A 13,239-nucleotide genomic window follows, 5' to 3' on the forward strand; every position below is an offset into this window, starting at 1 on the left:
GGCATGGGTATATATATGGACCAAGCTGCCAGAGTAACATATAAAATACATTTGAACAGGCACATGGATAGAATAGGATATCGGCTAAAAGGGGCAAATTAGACTAGCTTATATGGGACATCTTAGTTTTCATAGACTGGGCAGGCTAAAGGAAATGTTTCCATGCTGTATGATTCTGATTTTTAAAAATTGACTTATTTAGGACATTGTGCAGTTGTGAAAGTAATTGTACGTCAAAATCTTACTTTTATTTTGCAGTTTCAATGTCCTGTTCTTTTCGGTTTTGAGAATTGTTAAAAAAATATCTACCTATTCACCAACGTTAGAAATCTTGTTATCGCAGTTAAAAACAAAATGGGATGGATATCACAAATGTTTTTATATTGTTATAATACCGAACATCCAAGTTAAGGGACACAAAATAAAATGCAAATTATTAAAATAAATTATCCCGGGATGAGCGATTGGATTTCTCATTAATCTGTTAAAAGTTTGTATCAAAACAAAATCCTCCAAAATAAGGAGCTACACAATTAACGGTAAACTGCATCCTGCACCGGCTCATTTTTACACATCGGGCAACATGAATGCACAGAGCTCGGAATCACACGATCGACCTTATTCCGGGTCTGAGTCATTTAATTTCATGCTGCTCCCCCTTCCTCCCTCACTCACTCGACCTCAGCGACTGGCGCCTGCCATTGCCGGGCGGCAAATGCCGGCCGCCGGCCGCATCACTCACCCGGTCCGTCCGTCAGTCCACCCGCTTCCTCCTCAGCCCGCCAGATGCGCGCGACCAACAGTCACCGTCTCCTCGCGCCGTGACCCAAGAAGCCGTTACGGGGGCGGGGCGGGGCGGGGGCGGGGGGGCGGCATCGGACCATCAATGGAGAGCTCGACCCGGGCTGATTGACGACTGAGCTGCTCCAATGTAAGTTCTGCTTTGATCGGTTGCCGTCTGGAAATGGGTCTCGACCCGAAACTCCAGCATTTTGTGGCTGCCTCATACCCCTTGTGTCTTAACTTTCTAAACCATCCTACCCACGTGGCATCTCATCAAAAGACTTTAAATCATAGATCTTATAGCAGAGCCGCTGTAGGATCTTTGCTTTAAATAAAGCCTGAAAAACTAAGCCTTCAACACTTTTCTTAGTCACTCCAGCATTTTGTGTCTGTCTTCGGCGTAAACCAGCATCTCATCTGCAGTTACACAAAAATGCTGGAGAAACTCAGCGGGTGCAGCATCAGAGAGATGAGAAGAAGGGCTGAGGCAAGAGTTGGCAAATGTTAGAGGCATTCAGGTGAGGAGCTCTAAAAAGACATTTTGACAGATAACTGGTTAGGAAGAGTTTATGGCCAAATGCAAGTTAGCCCAGAGTCCCAACATGGTCGACATGGACAAGCTGGGCCAAAGGGTCTGCTTCCATGCTGTTAGTCATAATGCAGGTAGTACTGCTGCCTTGCAGCTCCAGCAACCAGATTCAATCTGGACCACCAGTGCAGTCTCTGTTGAGTTTGAGCTTTCATTTTATGACTACCTGGGATTTCACCAGGTACCTGTCACTTGTACCTAGTTTAGGTGCAATTAAATTCTTTGTTTTTGCATACAATGTATAGCAATGTTACAAAATTTTGAGATTTAAAAAATCAAGTCTGCAATTTATCCCATCAGATAAAGCATAAAAATAAGGTTAATTTGACACCTAATTCACTTTCATATCTCAAGTATTTAAAAAGTTATGGCCATTTTCATACTGGGAAATGAGCATCTTGTTCCCTATTGATTTTCTATGGACATAACAAAAAAGCTGTGATCGTGAACAGTCAAAAGCCCATAACTTTCTTAAAAATTAAGAGAACTGAATGAAATTTTCAGTTATCATAGATTGAAGCATTCTGAAACAAATATAAAATAATCTTACTTGGATGACCTGAAATTAAAGCATATAATTAGTTAGTTACCTAATTGTAGCTAATTTCAGACTTCAATTACTAGATCTAAACATCTATCCATTTCTTAATAAATGATTAACATTTTTAAATAGCCTAAATGTCCAAATAATATTCACAAATAATTCACAATAAAACGTGATTTTTAAATCTCATTTACATTAATTTATAGACCAAATGGAAGGAATTTAGTGTTCAATTGCTGTAAATAAATGCCCATTTAAATCAGCTTTCTAGTGGGATCCTGTGAACGCGCTGGTTTAGAACGTTCACATTGCGGTAGATTTGTGCCCCAAATGCCCAGAAAAATACTGCGGGATATAATGGGCCCAAAATGAGCTACTCGCAATATTAAACTTTGTATAAAGGGATCTTTAGAAGCCCTTTTTAATGTAAAAATATACAGCATACCTTCAATTATTTGCTTTATGAGACCCTGCGGTTGCTGGTGGTCGCGGGTTTAGAGATTGATTTTTAAACTACTATAACTATTTTACGAGGCCTTTAAAACTAATAATAGCTTTTGCGACGGGGTCTTCCAGCGATTTTTCGTTAATAATTAACTAGGCTGAACATCTTCGATTTGAACAGGCTAGAGAAAATCGCGTTTTAAACCCGCCCCCCTCTAAACGGCGCCAAAATCGCGCACACCCGCAGCGACAGATTTTCAGCGACGCTTCAGGTACGCTTTGCAACATACCTACAATGTACACAAAAGAATCGCCACAAAGGCACCGACAAAGTTACAAAGAGTACTCATTCCTTCTTCATTCCCCCACCGGGTCCACCTTAATTCTCGGCGGCACCCCCATGTCGGGTGCCGACAGCCCCCTAACCCTTACACCGGGTCCATCTTTGATCTCAGTGACTATCCCCCTATGCCGGGTCCCCCTTTGTTCTCGACGACGGGGCCTGTCCAACTCGGCCCGATTCCGTTCAAGGCTTCGACCCGACTTCGAGGCTCCAACACAACCTCGTCCTTGGCACAACCTTGTCTTCTTCGGCCTGACCTCGAAGCTCCGACGCGACCTCGTCCTCGGCCCAACCTGACCTCGGCCTGCGTAAGGTCAGATGTCGGGGCAATAAATGGCTGAGGAGCCATTGAGAGCCGGGGATGTGTCGGCAGGTCTGTCCACTATATCCGACATCTGTTATAAGGAGATCATTTTTAAAAAAAGGGTTTGCTGTATTGTCTTTGCAAAATAATTAGAAGAGAAGATTGAGAGTATATTTGATTCTCACGACAGAGCGACATGTCCGGAAAGGGCGCTTGCCACTCACAATGCTATTTGTGGCTGCTCAGGGCATTTCAACTGATCATTCGTAATTTTGTCCGAATTATCGAGGTGGGCGGACCATCAGTTGCTGGAAAATCGGTGTTGAAATTGTATTTAGTGTAGATCCATCACTATTGCTAATTTGATCCATGTCTGGCTTTGCTGTTGTTCACCTGATCCGTAATCCAGTTCGGGTTTCCACTATACCATCTGTTGGTGTGTGACTAGCAGTTCTCAGTTTGATCTAGGACTCAGAGCCTACAACAGTTTATGTAATGCTGTCTCCATGTGATGTTATTAAAATACTTATTATGAAGTTAAACGACTCAGTGTTATCAGTACTTCATACATGGTGTCAGAAGTGGGATTCGAACCCACGCACAGTTGGAGACAGGACTACACCACTGCATACACTCACGTCGATCATCAATCCGTGGCACAGTGCCGTGGTCCATAGTGCCGTGGCCACATGTGCCGTGGTCCACAGTGGCACAGTAATCAATACTTGGTCCTGGTAGGCTCTTACTCCGGAAAGGGGTCTTTGCAGACGGAATCGGAGACATATACTACCGGTGAACGAACTGGTGCCATCGCAGCAAGTTCTATACAATGTTACAGATGACCCGGACGACGTGTGGACAGAAGATGGGAATGCTTACTTAAACAATGGGCATATAACAGCAGACTGTGAATTGGTTTCTACACCAGTGAAGGAGCCGCCAATGGTGCTGATGGTAAACCCACCTGTTGAGAAATCCCCTGCAGAGCCTGTGCTGTTTGAGTCATCGTCTGCGAAGGTCGTACCTGTGGTGGCATCACCTGTAAACAGTACCGCTGAGGGACTGTACCGAACGCATGCGGGACAGGACTGCAAGCCGAATCCCAAATACAAAGACTGTGTCTAGTTGCAGATCTTGGACTCTAACTAATTGTAACTGACATTACTCCTTTGTATTCACATTACATCCTCAGCCACTTCGCTGTAGATTATAATTAATTTTTACATCTATATATGTGATTTTTGTATGCTCTTAATTTAGTTTATAGGCTAAGCTTAAGAAGGAGAATGTAGATCAATCACTATTGCTGATTTTATCCATGTCTGGCTTTGCTGTTGTTCACTTGATCCGTAATCCAGTTTGGGTTTCCACTATGCCATCTGGTGGTGTGTGACTAGCAGTTCTGTTTGATCTAGGACTCAGCTTACAACAACCTATGTAATGCTGTCTCTGTGATATTACTAAAATACTTATTATGAAGTTAAACGACTCAGTGTTATCAGTACTTCATACATTTAGAGGTAACAACATTCATTCTGATCACACTGACCTAATGGGATATTATTACGATAGATAATCTTAAATATTTAATTAATAAATGGACGGCACGGCGGAGCAGTGGTAGAGTTGCTGTCTTACAGCGCTAGACCCATGTACGTGGGTGCTTGTCTGTACGGAGTCTGTATGTTCTCACTTGTGTGAGTTTTCCACGGGATCTCTGGTTTCCTCCCACACTCCAAAAGATGTACAGGTTTGTAGACTAATTGGCTTGGCTTAATTGTAAATTGTCCCTAGTGTGCGTTGGATAATGTTAGTATGCGAGGATTGCTGGTCGGTGCGGACTTGGTGGGCCGAAAGGCCTGTTTCCACGTGGTATCTTTAAACTAAACTAAATACATTTAACAGTGTGGATCAAGCCTAGTATTCAGAACCTTCCCTTTTAAAATGTCATTCGGTGATAAGTATTATATCTGCTACATACATTAATATTTCTGTAGAACTGGAAATCATCAGGCATCTAGGATGGCGTGGGCCAGTTGGGCTGAAGTGCCTGTTTCCATGCTGTGTGCCTCTCATTAAAGTTGAAGATGTGGGAATTGGAAAGTTAAATCCAGGGGATTAAGTGCAATTTATGAGAATGATCTTGGGATAAACTCCAAGAACATGATCTTTAAACTTTCAGAATTTATCCTAAAATATACATCCATGTGACTTCCAGATGTCATGTGCTATTATTGATACCCAAGTTTTTTCTTGCATTTTGTAAATCGTCTGCTGGGTTACCAGACTTCTTGTTGCTATTGATAACAAATGTGCATGCTGAGAATAACAAGTGACTTAATTCACCATTGCAGTCAGGTTATTTTTAGATACAAGGTTTACAGAAGTGTATAATGAAAAGTAATTAGCAAACAGAAACAAAACTGTTGCACTAAGTGGACCATCGAGTTAAAATAGTGCAGAAAACACATTCTTGGAAAAATTATCTTTATTCCTTTTTAGAGATATTTACAGGTTTACCCTTAACATCCCAATAAATCAAGAGTAATGAGGAATATATCTGCTTTCAAAAATAAAACACCAAAGCTTTATTTCCATCTCACATTTTGAGTCACATTAATTTAGTTTTTATAAAATGCACATTGGAATTCTGTATTATGCATGATAAACAGTATTGTGCAAAACATTCATTCCCGTCACTAACTTTAAATATAAATTTTGTTATACAGTGCATTATTAAGATTTGTGATTCTTTCAATTTTAAAGTAATAGTATCCCTTTTGCAGGCCCACATTCATAATAAAATATTGCAAAATTATTTTGAGGCCACATTTAGGTGGATCTCCTGAGCTGGCAACCACTTCCTTTTTAAAGGCCACCATCTTCATTAAAAGAAACAAACTTATTTTTCATTTTATTCATAGCAAAATTATGATATGGTCATTTCAATTGTATTGAGATTATTGTATCACTTGCTTGTACAACTCTTCGGTATTTTCTACCTATGATAATAATGTCCTTTTACAACTATTGAAAGTAATCTAATTGAGGCCCAACATGATAGCAGTAAGGCACAACAATGGGTATAAATTCGTTCTCTGTAAATTAGCAAGATCTCATTAGGTACATTTAATACCTTACAAATCCACACGATATTTGGAGGTTCCTACATAATGTGTCTCTGGCTCATGTTATATGAGTCTGGAGCAATAAATGTGTTTCAGAAATCTCAACAAAGAAAAAATTTGTAAAGTATATAATAGTTTACAATAAAGGACTATTTAGCGTTTTCTGCCATCTGGGGTCATTGCAGTTTATCATAGTACCCATAAGTGTATGCATGAGGTTAACTAACCCAGCACATACCAGAACATGGACCTTTCCTAAATTCATCGAATTGTATATTCAAAAATTTTAAATATTTACAGAAAGTAACATGCTCATTAATTGTATTCCACTTTGAACCTCATAACTTACAGATGACTAATTTGATTCACCCCTTCAAATGTATTTACAGATATTGTGTTACCAGCATTTACATTTAGAACAATGAATATTTAGTCGTTAGCTCTTTGAATCTATCTAGGTAACATATATAACCATATATAAGTGAAACACCAGTTGTGTTTTTGCATTTTCGCTAATCAACAACATTAAAACAGAACCTCAAGACTTTATTTCAGGTTATCTTTTTCAAACAATGATTTAAATGCAAAACAAAACTGTATGCTGGAAATCAGAAATCAAAGCAGAAAATGCTGACATATCCAGCAAGTTGGGCAGCATCTATGAAATAACCATTTAAAACGTTTTATGGCATGGTACATGGAGATCTGATGTTATGGGACGTTATAAAGAAGGGTACGATGCAACATCCTGTTGTACTGTTGACTTGAAACTGTGTCCCTTTAACCACATAGTTTACTTGTTAAATATATACACACCTTCTTGAAAATCAGAGAAATAATTTAATTTGGCGAGATAACTGTTGATTTGAAAAATATTTAATGTTTTTGTACATATAGGAGAAACATTCATCATTTTGGTTCTTCTTTTATTCTTTGTTTTTTTTCCTCAAGTTACTTTGCCTCTGGACTGAAGTGTGACATTGGCAGGATATGAGAAAGTGTAGACACTATTAGAATGAATCAAAGTCAGTCAGAAAATAAGACAAAGCTCAAGCATGTTACCTAATGAATTGGCAGAATGCTTTAAGTTACACTTAAAAAGTAATTGTTATTTAGCAAATGGAGTATTTTGTCAACTAGATTGTTCAGAAATGGGCATCTAATGTGAGACCAATCACTTCACCTAGACTCCGGTTCAAGAACCACTATGGCTTGTTTGGATTCCTTCCTCTATTTTATTTGGTAAATTCTTTTTTTTGTTTAATGGGCCATAACCATTCTGATTATTGTGTTAGTAATGGTTTGAGGTTGATTTAAAAGTCTGAATTATTTCAGAAGATCAGCTTTCAACCTTTTTTCATACCAAAAAAATGGCCCAGAATGAATTTGACTGTGAGCTGTGAGAGAGAGTATAAAACAGGTATGACATGGCAGTAATGCAAAATTACATTCTTACATAGATATTTGTATACCATTAGGCAATGATATTAGAATACCAATGTGACTGATGTTCACAATAAAAGATAAATGATTTGGTTCTTTTACTATTTGTCTGCCTATACAAGGCATTATTCTCAGTCAGAAATAAGATAACCCATTGACTACTTTACAACCACCATCTGACCTAATTAATCACCTCAAAAGTCTGCTTACTTTTAACGAGTTATGCAATTTTATCCTTGGTCTTGATCAAAATATAGTATACAAAACAATTTACTTTGTTATGAAAGAAAATTGCTTTATAACAGGTACTGAAATGTATGTTCCACTCTACACCATCATATAATGTAGCTTTTACTGTTTTTCAGGTTAGAAGGAAAATGTTTTGTTCAGGGAGAAAATATTAAAATAATTCACATTGCCAAAACTAGTTATTCAAGTACTGGTTACTCAACCAAATGGAGAACAAATGGCATGTTGGCCTTTATAACAAGAGGAGGTGAGTATAGGAGCAAAGAGGCCCTTCTGCAGTTGTATAGGGCCCTAATGAGACCACAGCTAGAGTATTGTGTGCAATTTTGGTCCCCTATTTTGAGGAAGGACATTCTTGCTATTGAGGGAGTGCAGCATAGGTTTACAAGGTTAATTCCCGGGATGGCGGGACTGTCATATGCTGAAAAAATGGAGCGGCTGGGCTTGTATACTCTGGAGTTTAGAAGGAGAGGTGATCTTATTGAAACATATAAGATTATTACGGGTTTGGACACGCTAGAGGCAAGAAACATGTCCCCAATGTTGGGGGAGTCCAGAACCAGGGGCCACAGTTTAAGAATAAGGGGTAAGACAATTAGAACGGAGACGAGGAAACACTTCTTCACACAGAGAGTTGTGAGTCTGTGGAATTCTCTGCCTCAGAGGGCGGTTCTCTGGATACTTTCAAGAGAGAGCTTAGATAGGGCTCTTAAAGATAGCGGAGTCAGGGGATATGGGGCAGAAACGGGGTACTGATTAGGGATGATCAGCCATGATCACATTGAATGGCGGTGCTGGCTTGAAGGGCCGAATGGCCTACTCCTACACCTATTGTCTATTGTCTAACTGTAGGGCTCAGCAGATCCTTTGCTATTCAGCAGCTCAAACAGAAATTATGCAACATAGTTTTACCAATGAATCATCTAGATAAATGTTAAAATACCTAGCATTTACCCGTATACTAATTTTTATTATTTAAGGTTAAATAGAAGTTGGCCGATAGCGTAGATTGCACCATCTCCAAATTATGACATTCTCATTTGTTCTTTATGGCAAAGACAATAAATAGTGTGTGTATAACTCAAAAAATAATAACAACTGCAAGATATTTTTCATTGTAGTTCCTTGTTTATGATTAATCTGATGGACATGTGACCTAGTCTTAATGTTTTGGTATTCCAATACATACTGCAGTTGAAACAATAGTCACAATGTCAGTTTGAAAATTAGTAATCAATAATATGTAATCTTGAGGCAGTGAGATATGTGAAGCATCAGTGTAGTTTGTCATAAGTGATGAATCGTTTATGGATCAATTTCTTGAATTCACAAATGTTTGTTGTCATTCTCTGGAGAGCAACTGACTGAAGATTAAACACCCACTCCTTCCCGGAAAAAGAATGATAAATCAAAGAGACAGATGTCTAACGTCATACTCGGAAGTCAAGATTAAAGTAACCATTTAGGGACTCCCAGCTTCCCCCTTGCCATCCAATCGTATGTGATAAGGAAAAGTGATGAAGTAGAAAATAATGTTATAGATGTTCGCCTCTAAGTAAATCTGATGGATCATAGTGTGTAGGAAGGAACTGCAAATGCTGATTTAAGTCTGAAGGGTCTCGACCCGAAACGTCACCTGTTCCTCTCTCCAGAGATGCTGCCTTCCCCGAGTTACTCCAGCATCTATCTGATGGATCATAGGCCATTTTTTCTAGGTTTTAATGTTATGGCTTGAGCTGGCTTGAGCTACCTAGAGAAATAGAACACCATAACAGAGAGATATTCTTCTGCTTACAAATTAGTTTAAGCAGAGGAACTAAGACATGCATGGGCATGGCACTAGTTTATTGAAGTAGAATATGGCCAAGATGATCCTTTAGAATAATGGTAACATTGGTCCTGTTTATTTGACATGAAACTGGGTGCATAATCAAGCTTGTCCATCTTTGCAGGTAATTCCGATTTCAAGGGGTTGTAAGCAACAGGAAACAGATAAACAAAATACACAGCAGAGGGATCTGGGGTCCAAGACCATAATTCCCTGAAAGTAGCAACACAAAAGATAGAGTGGTAAAGAAGGGTTATAGTATATGTAGGAAGATGCTGGTTTAAACCGAAGATAGACACAAAATGCTGGAGTATCTCAGCAGGACAGGCAGCATCTCTGGAGAGAAGAAATGGGTGCCGTTTCAGATCAAGACCCTTCTACAGACTAGTCAGGGGAAAAAGGGGAATAAGATATATAGACAGTGATATAGAGAGATATAGAACAAATGAATGAAAGATATGCAAAAAAGTAACGATGATAGAGGGAAACAGGCCATTGTTAGCTGTTTGCTTGGTGAGAACGGGAACCTGGTCCGACTTGGTTGGGGGAGGCATGGAGAGAAAGAGAGTGCAGGGGTTACTTGAAGTTAGAGAAATCCATATTCATAGCACTGGGCGGTAAGTTGCCCAGGCAAAATAGGAGATGCTGTTCCTCCAATTTGCAATTAGCCTCACTCTTGCTTTTATTGCTTGCCTTCATTGATTGGGGCATTGAGGCAGGAGGTAATGCTGCAGCTTTATTTTTCTTTTGTTAGACCCACATGACTATAAACCCACTGACTCCCATGGCTATCTGGACTACACTTCTTCCCACCCTGCTTCCTGTAAGGACTCCATCCCCTACTCCCAATTCCTCCGTCTACGCCGCATCTGCTCCACGGATGAGGCGTTCCACACCAGGACATCTGAAATGTCATTATTCAGGGAACGGGGGTTCCCCTCCTCCACCATAGATGAGGCTCGCACCAGGGTCTCTTCCATACCCCGCAACACTGCTCTCTCTCCCCATCCCCCCACTCGCAACAAGAGCAGAGTCCTCCTAGTCCTCACCTTTCACCCCACCAGCCGTCACATACAAAAAGTAATCCTCCGTCAGTTTCGCCACCTCCAACGTGACACCACCACTCGCCACATCTTCCCATATCTGCCTTCCGCAAAGACCGCTCCCTCCATAACTCCCTTGTCAATTCTTCCCTTCCCTCTCGTACCACCCCCTCCCCGGGCACTTTCCCTTGCAACCGCAAGAGATGCAACACTTGTCCCTTTACCTCCCCCCTCGACTCCGTTCAAGGACCCAAGCAGTCGTTCCAGGTGCGACAGAGGTTTACCTGCATTTCCTCCAACCTCATCTATTGCATCCGCTGCTCTAGATGTCAGCAGATCTATATCGGTGAGACCAAGCGGAGGTTGGGCGATCGTTTCGCCGAACACCTCCGCTCGGTCCGCAATAACCAAGCTGACTTCCCGGTGGCTCAGCACTTCAACTCCCCCTCCCACTCCGTCTCCGACCTCTCTGTCCTGGGTCTCCTCCATGGCCACAGCGAGCAGCACCGGAAATTGGAGGAACAGCACCTCATATTCCGCTTGGGGAGTCTGCATCCTGGGGGCATGAACATCGAATTCTCCCAATTTTGTTAGTCCTTGCTATCTCCTCCCCTTCCTCAGCCCTCCTGCTGTCTCCTCCCATCCCCCAGCCTTCGGGCTCCTCCTCCTTTTTCTTTTCTTGTCCTCGCCCCCACCCCCGATCAGTCTGAAGAAGGGTTTCGGCCCGAAACGTTGCCTATTTCCTTCGCTCCATAGATGCTGCTTCCCCCGGCTGAGTTTCTCCAGCTTTTTTGTGTACCTATGGAGTATTACATGTGGTTTGGTTGTCTAATTATAGGAGGAATAAGGATGCTTTAGAGAGTGTGCAGAAGAGGTTTACAGGAAAGCTGGCTAGATTAGAGGGTATTTTCTGTAAGGGGGGCTGGGGAAAAAACTTGGATTGTTTTCTCTGGAGCATCGGAGGTTGAGGAAGGATGTGATAGAAGCATGCAAAATTGAGACATAAATATGATAGTCAGAACCTTTTTCAGAGTGGAAATGACAAAGATGAGATGGCATATCTTTAAAATCGGAGCGGTAAAGTTCAAAGAGACATGTGGGGCAAATTTTGTTTTAGTTGCAGGTGCCTGGAAAGCAATGCCAGGAATGGTGGTGGAAGCAGATTAAATTATATTGACCAGAAGCAAATATCCATTGTTAAAACAACACGCAGCACCGTGTGTAATTCTGATCATCCAGCTGTAGGAAAGTTGTCATTAAATTGGAAAGGATGCAAAACAGATTATGAGGTGTATAGATGATAAGCAGCACGGATTTGTTTTGCAGGTGGTACAGAGCAAAAGTGAGGAAATTGCAATGCGATTTTAAAGAGCCATACATGTGTATTGTTTCAGTCTCTATATTTAACGAATTATATGCATTAGGGGCAATTCAGACAATGTTCACTAGATTTATTCCTCTGATGAAAGGCTCAGAGGTTGTGCAGATTGGATCTATATTCATTGGAGTTAAGAAGTATGAGGTGTCCTGATTGAATCCCAAGATTCTAAGGGGATTTGCAGCTGAATGCTGACGTTTCCCCTAGTGAGGTTGCCGAGTTTCAGAATAAAGGCTCACTTATTGAGACAATGAGAAGGAATTTCTTCACTCAGAACTTCATCCAATTTTGGAATCCTCCTCTCCAGAGAGCTATAGGGGTGGGGCTTTTGAATGTATTCAAGGTGGAATTTAATGGATATTTGACTAAGAGCACAATGTGGAGAGCATAGGAAAGTGACGGTGAGTGAATCAACCATGATCTTTCTGAATGATGGAGCAGGCATGAGAGGCCAATTAGCCGAAAGCCAATTAGGCCAAACAGCCATCTGCTTCTGATGCTCATATTTAAAGAAGTCCTGATCTGTAGTGTGTTAAAATGGGTCCTATTCTAAACTTCAGAAATTCTACAAGATATGTGCACAATTTCTGCAGTCATTTTTGTAAGACGAAGGAATAAGCTTTCAGGTCCTGTACATTAGTTAGATTTCAATCCATTAATTTTTTGCTTCCTATTGTTAAAATGTTGTTAATGTCATCCTCTCACCTGTATAATTATACAGTTCTGGAATGAGATCTGTGTTTTCTGCCTTAAAAATGCATACAAAGTACTTGTTCAATATCTAATTCCCTAATTCCCCATTATAATTTATCTTTATGTTGTGTAGCAAGGACCCATGACTATTTTTGTTAATCTCTACCCATTTATGATCCTGTAGATATTTTCACAATTTATTTTTAAGTAAATAAAAGACAAATGCTACAGTAACTTAGCGAGTCAGGCAGCATCTCTGGAGAACATGGTTAAAAGATAATTCAGGTCCGGACCCTTCTTCAGACTGATTTGGAAGGGTCCCAACCCAAAACCTATTCATGTTCTCCAGACATACTGCCTGACCCACTGAGTTACTCAGCACATGTGTATTTTTTTTGTTGTAAACCAGCATCTGCAGTTCTTTGTTTCTCCATTCCTTACTCTTGTCTCTTCTATGATATTCTATTTAA

At 40.6% G+C, this 13,239-nt stretch overlaps 1 protein-coding gene across 1 annotated transcript in view; it reads right to left on the reverse strand.

Moving 5' to 3' along the window:
* Positions 1–818, reverse strand: part of me2 (malic enzyme 2) — a 69,482-nt gene extending 68,664 nt beyond the window's left edge. Inside the window, exon 1 of the mRNA XM_033033515.1 lies at positions 743–818. The gene's annotated coding sequence lies outside the window, so the exon portion shown is untranslated. The remainder of the gene's footprint in view (positions 1–742) is intronic.
* Positions 819–13,239: the final 12,421 nt, after the last annotated feature.

The sequence above is a fragment of the Amblyraja radiata genome, chromosome 1, assembly GCF_010909765.2.
Source record: "Amblyraja radiata isolate CabotCenter1 chromosome 1, sAmbRad1.1.pri, whole genome shotgun sequence".
Lineage (NCBI taxonomy): Eukaryota > Metazoa > Chordata > Chondrichthyes > Rajiformes > Rajidae > Amblyraja > Amblyraja radiata.